This window comes from Erpetoichthys calabaricus, chromosome 2 (genome assembly GCF_900747795.2).
Source record: "Erpetoichthys calabaricus chromosome 2, fErpCal1.3, whole genome shotgun sequence".
Taxonomy (NCBI): Eukaryota; Metazoa; Chordata; class Cladistia; order Polypteriformes; family Polypteridae; genus Erpetoichthys; species Erpetoichthys calabaricus.
The window spans coordinates 185,422,794-185,437,079 of NC_041395.2; the positions used below are offsets into that span (position 1 = coordinate 185,422,794).

Consider the following 14,286-nt stretch of genomic DNA (forward strand, 5'->3'; position numbering starts at 1 on the left):
ACGTTTCTGTTTTAAAAATGTGTTTACACAGATTACTGTAGAAACGCAACACACATGAAATGCGTGTGTTCCAAATAACAATTTATTATTTCCACTCTAAAACTCCACTTCACTCCCAGATAATCAATCAAGGCCTGAGCTGGGAGAGTACATTTAGATGACAAAAGACGCTGGCGGAGAGGTGAGAACAGTTTTAAGAAGCGATTTAAGGTGGGCCGGATATACGAGTTTTTTCGTAGGCTCTGGTAATTCTAGTGTTAAATGGTACTGCACATAGAAAAATTGGTATGAAAACATTGTTTATTAATGGTCTGTAATGATGCTTAGAGTTATTAGATCAATGTGATCATGTAGTATTGACTCTTACAGGTCAAGTTTTTTCTCATTTGCATTTCAAAACAATGATCTTTAATAATTACATTTTAGCAGCAGAGGTACTTTTAAAGAATCACCACCCATGTTAATAGCCAATCTAATAAGGCAAGTGATGGCTAAACCTACTTTGATCAAGCCCTGTCCATATTCCTATTTAAACCTAATACTTCTTAAAACAATAGGGTAGCATATAAGTATTTTGGTGCTTGTTTTCCATATGCAGTGTATTTACAGAAACAACCATGCAGTATGAGTCAGAAGCACCAAATTATCTTGCGTTATGCTGCTTGTACTGCACTGTGAACAAACGTACCATTTCAGAAATTCAGAACTGTTAAAAACTGTGTATATATCCAGAAAACGTGTGTTTAAATCCAGGTATAGCCTATGCAACAATCTTCTCTTAAATTATTGGGTTGAAGTTGTAACGGCCGACCCCTTACCCAGCCGGCAGCTACACCTTCAAGACCTGTGGCCTGGATAAATAACTGAGGTTGAATCTAAATATCAAGCCATACCTCTAACAAATAAACTTTTCCCCACAATCGACAGTGTAAATATAAGCACAAAAGAAAAGCAGATATGTAAAAATAGATGATTAATTGTATTAAATGAAATAACAACAAGAAAAAATGCAAAATAAATAAATAGAAAAAATATATATAAATATCCCTCCACCACAGCAACAACGTGACACCACCATATATAAATACAACAAACCCTTCCTTGCCCCTGTAACATATAACAAACAACGAATAACAACAATGAATGATATACGGAAATGAATGGACATGAACTTGAGTCAGAGTATACAATTGTCCTGAATGCAGATGACTGGTTAACAGATATGTGGAGTGTTTGTATTTCCCGGTAAATGGAGCAACCTCACCGTGATTCCTCGGCGCGTGGTGGATGATGATCCGACCCCGGGGTCTCTGGTGATGAGGGATGGAAGTCAGTCCGGCGAAATGAAAACAACCTGGATGCAAATACGCAATGTGGAATACAGCAGGTACAGATGGTTTGTGGTCGTGAAAAAAATGGTCTCCTTCTTTCTCCTCTCCCCTCCTCATTTCCTTCTGATTGCTTAAATAGTCCTGTGCCGGATGTAATTGATTGATAGTTAACAGGTGTTTTCCAATTTGGGGCTGCAGTTTCTTTCCATCATCCGTCCCCCTTTACGGGGACGACATTCACTGACACACACATAAACAGCAAACGGGACGATGGAAACAAGACGCACTCAGACTAACACTGACAACACTATTACTACTACTGTATGTAGCCCCGCTACAAAGTTGAACATTATTTAGACTTTTATTGGTTTTAAATCGTTATTATGCAGTAGCTTATGATCAAGTTTGCTTTTCAGGCTTACATCCTCGTAGAGAAAAGTAAATTTCTGATGTAGAAAATGCAAACAGTAATATTGATATATTTTATTTAATTGTGCTTTCAAACCGTTCAAGGGCACATTACAAGATAAAATCATAAAATAGATCAGCAATGAAAATAAATATTCTACGAAAATATACACATTCTGTCCTTTTCGTAAATATTTTATACATCAAAATGTCCCTGCCTTAAACTCATTAAACTCAGTCTTCAAAGGCTGATCACTGTATTACTTTTGTTCTGTCTCATTCATGCTTTCAAGTCATGTGCATAGCAGAAATGGAATTTGTTTGCCTACTTACAAAGTGGTCAACATAAACATCATCGTGATGGCCTGTTTGGGAACAAATGTTATAGGACATGGGTACAAAATTGATCACCACAAGTGAATAGCTCAGAACAAAATATCCGTGAATTACAATTCCTAGATTTCAAAACCAAGAAGCTCATTCCAGTTAGACAGAAATTTCACAAACAAAAGAGTATTCAAAGGCAATCACTTTGAGGGTCTAAGAATTTCAAATTAAGGTGGGTAGCTCGTTCCAGCAGCTAGGAGCTATGCATGAAAAGAGAGTATACTGAGGTTTGATACTTCACTAGACACCATTTATCAGCATGTCTTCCGATTTCTCCCAGCTTCTTTCAATTCTGCTATGTTCAACCAAGTATTTTTCTTGATGGTATCTCACTAGTGAGTTCTTGGACGGTTTCTTCCTTTTTTGTTACTGACCATTACAAGCATGATGTCCTTAAGCGACCTGCTCCGTGTGATGTGACTAAAATAGGAGAGCATTTGCATTATTATCTTGGCCCCCAGTGAGAATTTCAGTTTCATCCATTCTGGAACTGCTTAGTTCGTTATTCTGGTTGTCCACAGAATGCCTAGCAGACATCTCCAGCACCACAGCTCAAAATCATTGATCCTTCTCCAGTCTTTTTTTTTATTAAGCATCCAGGTTTATCAGCCCCCTGTAGTCCCTAAAGAAGTGGGATAACATTGCTCTCAGTGCCGGGTAAGGTCCTTGCTAGGGTCGTCCTCAATAGGATCCGTGATCACTTGCTCACCTACCAGCAACCGAAAAGTCTGGTTTTATGCCTAAGAAGTCTACCATCGACCGCATCCTGGCACTGAGGATTCTCATGGAGCGCAAACACAAGTATCGGCAGAGTTTCTTTGCAGCCTTTGTCGATTTTCACAAAGTGTTCGACTCTTTGCGGGATTCCCGCGAAGTTGCTGGATACCATGGCCAGCCTGTACACAGGTACTGTGAGTGCTGTGCAAAGTGGAGGCAGGATCTCTGCATTTTTCCCAGTTGATTCTGGAGTTTGTCAGGGGTGTGTTCTTGCTCCTACTCTGTTTAATGCTTGTATGGACAGGGTGTTGGGCAAGGCCGTGGGGTCCAGCAGCTGTGGGGCATCTGTTGGTGAAGAAAGATTCACGGATCTTGACTTTGCTGATGATGCTGTGATCTTCGCGGAGTCAATGGAGGCTCTGATCGAGGCGCTCAAGAGACTGAGTGAGGAGTCTGAGTGTCTGGGCTTGCGAGTGTCCTGGATAAACCAAGATCCAGGCCTTTAATGACCTCTTGGGCAAAGCCATCGGCAGTGTGTCTGTTTGCGGAGAGAGTGTCGACCTTGTTGAGACGTTTACTTACCTTGGCAGTGGCATTCATGTCTCTGGTGACTCTTCCTATGAAGTCAGTAGACGGATGGGGAGAGCGTGGTGGGTCATGAGGTCGCTGGAAAGGGGTGTGTGGCACTCCCGATATCTATGCAAAAGGACGAAGGTCCAAGTCTTTAGAGTCCTGGTGCTTCTTGTCTTGCTATATGGTTGCGAGGCATGGATGCTATCCAGTGACCTGAGACGAAGACTGGACTCCTTTGGTACTGTGTCTCTTCGGAGAATCCTTGGGTACTGTTGGTTTGACTTTGTGTCGAATGAGCAGTTGCTCATGGAGTCCCGAATGAGGCACATTAACTGCCACCTGGTGCGCTGATTTTGATGGTCTCTTATATGGGGCATATTTTAAGGCTGTTTTGATAATACATGCTTTCACTTCTCACAGCTTGTCTGGGTGTCTTTCTTCTATAGGGAGTATGATGAATCTGTTCTTTAGTTTGACTTTGGAGCTGTGGCTGATCTTGTATGTGTATTTATTTGCGGCTGTCGTTTGTTTAGTATTGCAGAATCTGAGTTTGATTATGGCTACCAGCAGTTGGTGATCTGATCTTCAATCAGCAACAGGGTGTGTCTTCACTGCCAAGACTGATCTTTCCCACTTCCTCAGACACAGGATTTAATCAATTTGGTTTCTGTGTTCGCCACTTGGTGATGTCCAGGCGTACAGCCACTCTTTGGGTTGTTCAAACTAAGTACAATATAATACAGTACAATTTATTTTTATGTATCCCAAAATCACACAAGAAGTACCGCAATGGGGTTTAACAGGCCCTGCCTTTTGACAGCCCCCCAGCCTTGACTCTCTAAGAAAACATGGAAAAACTCCCAAAAAAACCTTTGTAGGGGAAAAAAAAAATGGAAGAAACCTTGGCAGTACAAAGAGAGACCCCTTTCCGGGTAGATTGGGCATGTAGTGGGTGTCAAAAAAAGGGGTTAAATAAAATACACAGAACACAAGTAATCCTCAATATAACATAATAGTGCAATAGAAATATTACAAGTGCAGAGCACAATTCAACAGGAAATATTACATAATATGATTTGGATTTGTTAAGAGTCCTGGAGACCTTGGCCATCAAGCTGCCTCCCCCTACTGACCATTCCACAGCTGAGTCAGTGCTGGGCTAGCCAATCCAATTAAAGAACACCTCTAACTAATGATTCCTGCGATCCTCCATCAGAGATGACTTTATTTTAGTCAGGCAAAACAACTTGGCAGGTGGGCAGTGGCATCAAGTGCCACATTTGAGTAATGGGAAGATAAACAGAATAGGTAAGGGTTAGTGACAAATAAAAATACAGGTACAATTCTGTTACAACGAATATCTTTACAACTAAATTTTCATTACAACAAAGTATTTTTATGGTCCCGACAGTTTCCCCATAAGACACGAGTCTATAGAAATCTCATTACTACGAAGTACATTTTGGCAGATACTTTCATTACAATGAAGTGACCTTGAAATGCTTGAATGAATCATCCACATAGCAGTTAGTTCTGTGGTCGCAGCTCAGTTTTGCACAATGATCCCCAAACAGAACCATGTAAAAAATATTTCTTTCTTTGGACTTTCCTTGTACTGTTTTTTTTTTTGCTGTTTTTGTTTTTGGTGGTTTTCAGTGATACCCTTTGCTTATTGCTCGTCAACATTTGAAAAACATCCATTGGAATTTAACTCATTGTCACCCTCCTATATAAATGGCAGACACAAAAAAACGATAACAGTTCATATTAGAAAAAAAATCTTTACATTTTTGCAGCTCTCGATTGCGTCAAAAATAACAAAGACATTGCCAGTGAATTCGGAATTTTGCCATCAACACTGTCAACTTTCTTGAAAGACCGAGCAAAAAAAGAAGAAAAATCCCAGGTTCCAAATTTATATGAACTGCAGCATTTGAAGATGCCAAAAAAGCAGTTTTTATGTGGTTCAGTGATGCTCGTTTAAGAAACATTCCTATTAATGCGGCACTCATTCAAAAAAAATGTCAGGTTTCTAAATTTTCTTGGGACCTCCCCCAACTGGACAACACACCGAAGAGCATCCTAAAGTACGATCACCATGTCTGTGGAAGGGGCAACAGCAGGCTCACAGCTCTGATGCGGCTCAGCACTGAAGCAAACAGAAAAGATCTCGATGGGTGATGCAAAGAACATCGTAAATGCAGGGAATAGTATTACTTGGCCACTAACCTGGGGCCTCATGTATAACGCTGTGCGTAGAACTCACACTATAACAATGCGTAAGCACAAAAGCGGGAATGTGCGTGCGCACAGAAAAATCCAGATGCAAGAATCTGTGCGTACGCAAACTTTCACGTTCTACCATTACATAAATCCCGATCAGCGTGAAAAGTAATGCACGTGCACACGCCTTCTGTCCCGCCCCAGCTCCTCCCAGAATTATGCCTCTTTGAATATGCAAATCGATATAAATAGCCTTCTGTGAAAAGACGATGGGAAAAGCACAGGGAAAATATAAGAATTTCAGCGAATACCAAGTGGAGGCAAAGGAAAAACATACTATTTGTTGGTTTAAACAGTGGTATAATCAACAAAAGAAAGTTGATCGAGTGACATAGTGTTGGAGAAACTCGAAAGCTCAAGTTCACAAAGTCGCACAGTGCCCAAAATAAAAAAAGAAGTTGCCACATATCAAAGTCGGTGTGAAAAGGCGACTCGTAGCCCACCGTCTGGAGTGTCATATGAAAGCTTATTAGGGTATAGAGAAAAAATATAGGAACACAGTGGGAAAAACTTTAATCTCGAAATTTCCACTTTAATCACGTACTTTATTTTGTCATTAAAGTAGAACATCGTAAACTTCATCTTAAAATCGTTTATTTTACTAGTTTCTCAAATCCCATCGTAACTAAAGTAGGACATTAAATGCTTTGTTCTGTGTTTGATCTTCTATGTGCTCTGTGTGTAAATCACTATGTGCTTCCGTTCTTTCTCTTTCTCCGACAGGACACAGAATCCATTACATTCGTGATATTACAGCTCTCTGAATAATTAAAATACTGAGATGTATACGTGATATCTTTTTCATGATGATAGGAATGAAAGCTTGTTATTAAACATGGGAACACGGTGGCGCAGTGATTGTTCATATCTCACGCAAGAAGCTTGCTGCGCCATGCACGACCTTCGATGAAATAATTTATTACAGAATTACTGTCTCTTTCAAACGTACTAACCTACAATTCCTGTCCTTACTTTTCTTTCTCCAAATACCCAATTGCCACACAATCATCTCTGTAATAGACGTTAAGCCATCTGTAAGCTTAGAACACTGATTCTTCAAAACTTTTAAGGAACATTGAAATATCTTCGTAGTACATGTTTAATTATTCTATCCATCTATCCTTCCAGTGTCGCGGCAGCACCAGCAATAATACAGCGCAAGGCAGGAGCTATCCGTGATCTAGCTAGCGCTGCGGCACCGTGTCCTCACATGTTTAATTATTAACAATACTGATTATTTAAATGAAGTTAAAGTTTTATCTGTATACTATAAGCAACATATTTTGCTGCGTTTCATCTTAAAAATGATATCATCATCATACACGCTTTATAAAGTGGCGCAGGTTGTGCAATATTATAACTGTAGTGCAAGTTTACAGTGGGGTAATTGTACTTATAAGTACAAACAGTTCCACAAGGAGCACTTGATTGAGTGCGTTTATAGTTCTTGGGATGAAACTGTTTCTGAAACGCGAGGTCCATACAGGAAAGGCTTTGACGCATTTTGCCGTGGCTGAGGTAGTGTGTGCTTGAAACTGTATACCGATTATTCTCTTTCTGATCAGCTGCTGCTGTGATTCCCCACTCAGATACAGTGATATAAATACTCCGAGTGGTGCAGTGAGAGTAATATGGAAAAAGGTGATCCGCTGTGGCAACACTTAACGGGAGCAGCTGAAAGAAGAACAAGATGCCGTGAGAGTAACAACGCCAAAGCAGTTATGGTATTTGGAATACTATGGCTATTCCCTGGACCATTATATTGCTACAGGTTAATTACAATCAGATGCATTACACTAATAAACAATATGCAGTTAATTTCAGTGTTTTTATAAAGCCGCGTCAGGAATGTGGGTCTAAAAAAGAAAGGGTAACCACACAGGAACAGTAGCACTGCTTTGACGCTGGGTGCCGCCAGTCTGCAAAACTGAGCGGAGAAATTGCTTACTCCAGGGTATGAGGTACCGTGGAAATGTGCGTGGCTTTACGCCAAGTTTAGGTTTTATACATTGCGATTTGAGCATGGAAACGTTCGTACGCAACATTTCTGTGCGTACGCACTGTTTATACATGAGGTCCCTGGTCACTACCCTGTCTGACTGCTGTGTCTGTTTATAGCAGAGTGGCAGATTCCGCTACAATAAATAACCGTGCTGTTCCTGTTTCAAGCAGAATAAAGCTGGTTTTGCTAAAGTACTGAGTCTCAGCCTCGTATTTTGGTGTGTAAGACGGGCTTATAGCGCGACCACAATCTTTTAAGATTCGCTTCTGTGGCACTTCGTTACAGTGCTGTGAGCCTGCTGTTGCCCTGCCCTGGCAACAGACAAACAATCTTTCACAGACGAGGCAATCGCACTTCGGGATGCACTTCAGTGTGATATTGCCTTTGGATGGGGGGATCCCAAGAGTTCAGAAACCTCACAATATGAAATAGAAGAAAAGAATGAATTGGCTTCTGATCGATAACTGTGCTGCCCACAACATGCTTCCACATTTAGATAATGTTCACGTTGAATTCCTCCCACCCAATTGCACAGTAGTGCTTCAGCCATTGGGTTTGGGCATCATTTGCATGCTGAAAATGAATTATCGCAAGGAAATGCTCAGAAAAATTCTCATCAGCATAACTTGTAGACAGGAGAAGATTAAAATTAACACGAAAGAAGCTATTGAAATGATTGCAAACGCCTGGACGCAAGTTAAAGAAAGCACTAGAGCAACAAATACAGAATCTCATTAAAATGGAATTTTCATTACGATGAATCAAAGACAACGCTGAGACTGCTGGCTGATTCAATAAAATTAATGGTGATTTCAACTGAGTTAAATGATGGCAAAATATTGTTGCGATCAGCATCATTCCCTGCAATGATTAACATCTGTTTTATCTGTGTTTAAAGATGAGTAGTTCTCGTCCATCCACTCCTTTAATTCACTAACACAACTAATTAAAGACAACATTGGAGAAACTTCATTTGGTCTAAAAGAAGGGTATAACTGAGTGTCATCTGTGTACGAATGAAAATTAACATGATGTTTTCTAATGATAGATCCCAGTGGAGGCATGTAAAGTGAAAAACAGTGAAGGTCCCAGTACTGAGACTTGCGGGACACTATATGTCACTTCTATGTGTAATGATGGAGAACTGTCAACACATTTCTGTATGTATTGGAATCGATTTGATTAATAAGAACCAGGCAAGGACGGTGCCTGTAAGCCCAACATCTTTTCCCAGCCTATGTAGTAAAATGTAATGGTCAATTGTGTCATATGCTGTCTAGCAAGAAGTCTAACAACATAGAGTGGATTTTCCTTCTTCAGAGGATATCAGAATGTTGTTTACAACAAGTGTTAGTGCAGTTTCAGTACTATGATCAGTTTGGAAACCAGACTGGAATTTCTCAAGTAAATTGTGATGTGTAAGGTGTGACTGAAGCTGATTGGCAACTACTTTTTCAAGTATTTTAGAAAGAAAAGGTAAATTTGAAATGGGTCTATAATTATTAAGTATATGTGGTTCAAGGTCTCACTTTTTAAGTAATGGTTTGATGACTGACACTTTTCCGGCATCAGGTACTGTGCCATGCAATCATGAACTATGTTAAGAATAATGTTAAGAATAGGCGCTGCAAGAACATCCATTGCACTTTTTACTAGTTTTGTTGGCACCGGATCCAGGGAACAAGTAGTAGGATTCATTTTAGAAATTAAAGTCAAGACTTTGTGCTCAGTTACATGATTAAAAATTTTAAAGTGTTGAATGCAGTGTGAGACATGGTCTGCCAAGCTAGCATACAGTTTGCACTGTGATATGGGATCTTATATTTTTAATTTTCTCATTAAAGAAGTTCATAAAGTCTGTACTGCTAATATCTGTTGGTATTTTGCACTGTAGATCTAAATTCCCTATTGTTAAATTAGCCACTGTTCTAAACAGTACCTGAGGATTTTTATTATTGCTATTTATTATTTTAGAATAGTAACCTGAGCGAGCTTTAAAGAAAGCTTTTTTTACATACAGTATATTTTTTAACACACCATGCAATTTGAAAGACCTGCAGCTTTGTTGTTCTCCATCCACGCTCCAGTTTTCAACACTCTGATTTAAGAGCTCAAGTGTTTTCATTAAACCAGGGAGAGTTTCTATGTGCTTTGATCACTTTTGTTTTAAGGGGAGCCACTGCATCCAAAATATATCTCAAGGTGATATTATAATGTGATGTTAGCTGTTCTAAATATTTTTCCATGTTTACATTCAATGTTAACTGATTTAAATGGTTTTCCACAATTATACTTGACTTACTATGACTTTGACTTGACAATTATACTTGACTTTGTAAGTTATAATTAAATCTAATCTAGTTGAACCTTTGACAACCTCTGACAAAATCCTACTGAATTTAACAAATAAGTAAAACATTTGCTAAAAGTGGCCGTTTCCCCAAAAAAATTCAGTCATGAACAACGAGTATGGCCCTGGTGGTCTGTAGTCTAGCACTACAATTGTGCTGGAATCTGTTTTAATATTTAAAATGAATACCTCAAAGGATGTGAAGTAGCCTTTAGTAGTGATTTGAATTTTGTTACAATTAATTATTCCAAGGCCTCCTCCTCGACCAGAGTCTCTAGACTTGTGAAGGAATGTGTATCCATCTGGTGATGCCACAGCCAGGGGAACGGTGTCAGGTTAAATAAGCCAGGTTTCAGTGAGAAGACAGAGATCAGATTTTGTACTTAATATAATATTTACTAAAACAGCTTTATTTCCAAGACAGCGAATGTTCAATAAGCAGCATTTAAAACTGCATACTTCTTTCTGAACTGGTGATATATTTTTGGTTTTAATTTGAACTAAGTTTCTACTACAGTTGTCCCTGGTGGAGGGTCTGGTTGTATCTCTAATTATACACCTTATTTTTTGGTTATCAAGTAATTTAAGGTCTGCATCATGACTAAATTTATTGAATGCCCCACAACAGGGATTACGGGTAACAGCTTCAGGAAAGTAACAGGTGGGATAAACAACAGCTTGTGATTTAAGATGACATGACTGCGGCCTGGATGCTGCTGTAATCAGTTAGCCAGGCAGTGTTGCTGCCATATTTTGGGATAATAAAAAAGGTCCCCTTCAGTTAGGATGAAGACCATCTCTCTTGAAAAATCCAGGCCTTTCCCAAAAATCATCCCAGTTGTTCACAAAGGCTATGCTTTTATTTGCACACCAGGTTTCTAGCCAGCCGTGAATGGAACGCAATCTGCTATAAATCACATCCCCTCTATATAATCTTGTTAAGGGGCCAGATACTACTAAATTCCAACATTTTCTTTTACCTTTGGTGCATAGAGAGATAAAGTTCCTCTTTAATACCTCATATTGCCGTAAATAAATATCATTAGTGCTGACATGCAGCAATAAGGTAAATACTTCATCATTGGCAACACAGTCCAATGCGGCCTCTATGTCAGAAATCTTAGCCCCTGCAAGGCATTTAACATTAAATGCTGGTTTAACATGGTTCGGAATTCTAACATTCCACACTATGGAATCACCGATTATGAACACTTTGTTGTTCTCAGTATCCACGGTCGTGCTGCAGAGTGCTGAGAATTTGTTCTGGGTCCGAATTGGTGACCAGGGTGCCGAGGAACTAAATTTTGGCTTCTTAGACCCCCATCTTACTGTTACCCACTCACCCTGTGACTGAATTGGTGCTACTGATTTCGGCCGCGCACTGACTACAGTGGGACCTGGAGAGACTGACTCCAAATCAAAAGTAGCCAAATTGTCTAAACAAACCGAGTCGATCCAATTTTTGGTTTGCCTAATTGCTATCAGATTCCTAACGCAGTCCTCCAGTTTGCATATTTTCCCCACCAACTCTAAATTAACTAAACGCTTTTGACAGTTGAAGCTGTCTACATTGTCGGCCGGAAAACCTGAACTATACATTCTGCAGGACACACAACATATTAACGTTCCCTCAACGGGCAGAGAACAGATGGAACTTACGTTTAGTGCTGATCTCGTCTTCTCTGTTTTTGCTGTAGCTTTGGTGCTTTCCACATTCAGCTGAATCACTAAGATACCATTGGCCTTAAGTTTTTGATTGACTGTGATTTCTCACTGCCAGTTATTTCTCTTGGTCGGCTTTACTCCAGTTGAACTTACTCGGGTGTTTGCGAAGGGCTATGTGCCTGTGGGAGACACCGTTGCTTTGTGCTTCCGTTTGCTGCTGCTCTGAAGAGGTGGGGCCTGAAAGAGAGAGAGAGTTACCAAGTGTTGGTGATCGTTAGCCGATTTTCTTGGCAAAATTCAACCAGTCGGTCTCATGCCCCGTGCCGCTCTCCAAACCAAATCTTCCAACAGTTTTGGGTTCTGCCTGTGATGGTGTGGGTCAGCTTCACGCTACCGGTTGCATCCTGGGAGCCTCTTGAACCCACCACAACCGGTAACATACCTGAGTGATTAGCCAGCTGATTAGGACGCGCACACAGAGCAAGGGGAAGGTGCATAAAAGTGTAAAAGTTCTTTTATTAAAAACAGTCAAAAGCAAAGTGTCCAGAAGTGCAGTGCACCAAAGATTCAATAAATAATCCAATAAAAAGTGAATGTCCGTGAAGTTAAAATCCAGAATAAAACAAGAATAAAAATATCACCATCCTCAGGTCCTTATTCCATCTGACGAGCCCAGCAAAACTCCCACTTTGTATACCCAGCTCACAAAATGCTTGCTAAGCTGGAAGAGACATTAGCAGACATGTTCCTCTCCAACCCGACCCCAATCTTGGCTGCCTCAAGTGGCGTCAATCAGACCACTCAGGTTAGATTGTCCTTCCTTCTTGCTACCCTGGTGTGCCTCGAATCCCTGGGGAGGACTCCACCGTGCTCGCACCCTATCTTCTACAAGTATTTAGTGGGGCATACCAGCCCCTAGGGCGCCAATCCATCAATCCTTCATGGGACCAACGACCATGCTACCTTTCCAGACTAGCTGGCTGGCTCGTCCTGTTACTCTGCCCGATGCTGGTCCCACAGCTTTCTTTTGGTTTCTTTTTTCTTTCTTATTCTTTTCTTTCTGTTCCCTGTTTCTGTGTTGCGCTCAATTTATACACTGGGGAGGGTTGCAGGTCTGATTGCCACCCAGTAATGATAACGCCCAATATGTTGGTGCTCAGTCAATTCATTTCTCTTTTCACAATGTCCAGTTTTCCTGCATTCAGACCATTTAAGTTCCACGTCGAATCTTGGTGTGTTATCGTGATATTTCCCTCTAATTTTACCTATTTTCTTCAAGGATAAGTGTTCTCATCAGGTTCGTTACTGGGTTGGTCTACTGTCGCACCTTAAGATTAACACACACACACATAGATATATATACACATACACACAGACCCTAACCACAACAGTGCTCTATGAATTATGCAGTCACAGCTTTTTAATCTCTTGCACTTCAAACCATACAAGTGCCTTATGACTAACATACACACAACTTGTCACTCTTCTAGCACTTCGAGACTTACTTATTATCGGTGCAAACAACATATGATGTTTAAAATATATCTAATACCTAATTATTACTTCAGTCTCTAGGAATACATTTAAACATACAAACACTCAACATCCTTGGCTATAGGCCATTTATCAACCAAGAATGCCTTACTTTACGTACTGTACCCTACTATTAAGTGGAGCTATCACCTTCAGCCTTAATAAACCTTGAAGATCAGAGCATATGCCAAATGTTTGACTGCTCCTGGTGCACTTAATAAAAATGACTTTATTACCTCAATCATGCTAAATATGAAGATAAAGTATAGAAAGTTAAAAGCAGCGTGTTATTTATCACATGGTTAATAATAAAAAATAGAATTAGGAATAATAGAAAATAAGATTGATAGTAAAGTCTTGGTATAGTCTTTAGGAAAAGCTTATGAAAAAGTAAAAGATGTCAAGAATGAGTGTCCTAGGCAGTTTGTGGTCTAACCCTTGAACTTGTTCATAAGATGCTGACGATCAAATGAAAGCAGTTGCACTTGGCTGGTGTCCTCTCCTCTGATGTTGTTCTGTTCTTTTCTTCTCCTTTAGACGAGGCACATTTATTATAAAATTATATGATGTTAAACTTTGCATGCAAGTGACCTGTATTTAAGTTTATTGGTTCTTTTGTTTTGAGCAAAATATACTGAAAATATAGACCAAAATTTACTGATTTTACACAACACAACACTTGGTTTTGTGCAGTGGTTGTTTCACTGTGGGGCCACATCAGCAGATAGTGTCTCAACGGATTTGTCCAATCTGCATCAGCTACCTTGACCTACTCCTTGCTCTTCCCCAGTCACATTTCAGGTACTTTCCAGCCTGGGGGTCCCACTTTCCAGTACCATGTTGGAGTCATTGTTGAGTCGTTGATCCATAGCATATTTTCACAGAATAATGTGGTAGGTTGCCAGCTCTATCCCCAGGCCAGAGCTGTTTAGCCAGCATACTGTGGCATGCCATTGTCACCCCTAACATCACAATGAGGAGAATGGTTGAACTTTGAATTAGTGTATTTTGACTGAAGTCTTCCCAACTTGTTTGAG

The 14,286-nt window shown here is 40.1% G+C and overlaps 1 protein-coding gene across 1 annotated transcript in view; it reads left to right on the forward strand.

The window, feature by feature from the left end:
• swap70b (switching B cell complex subunit SWAP70b) overlaps positions 1–14,286 on the forward strand; it is a 265,399-nt gene that overhangs the window by 237,690 nt on the left and 13,423 nt on the right.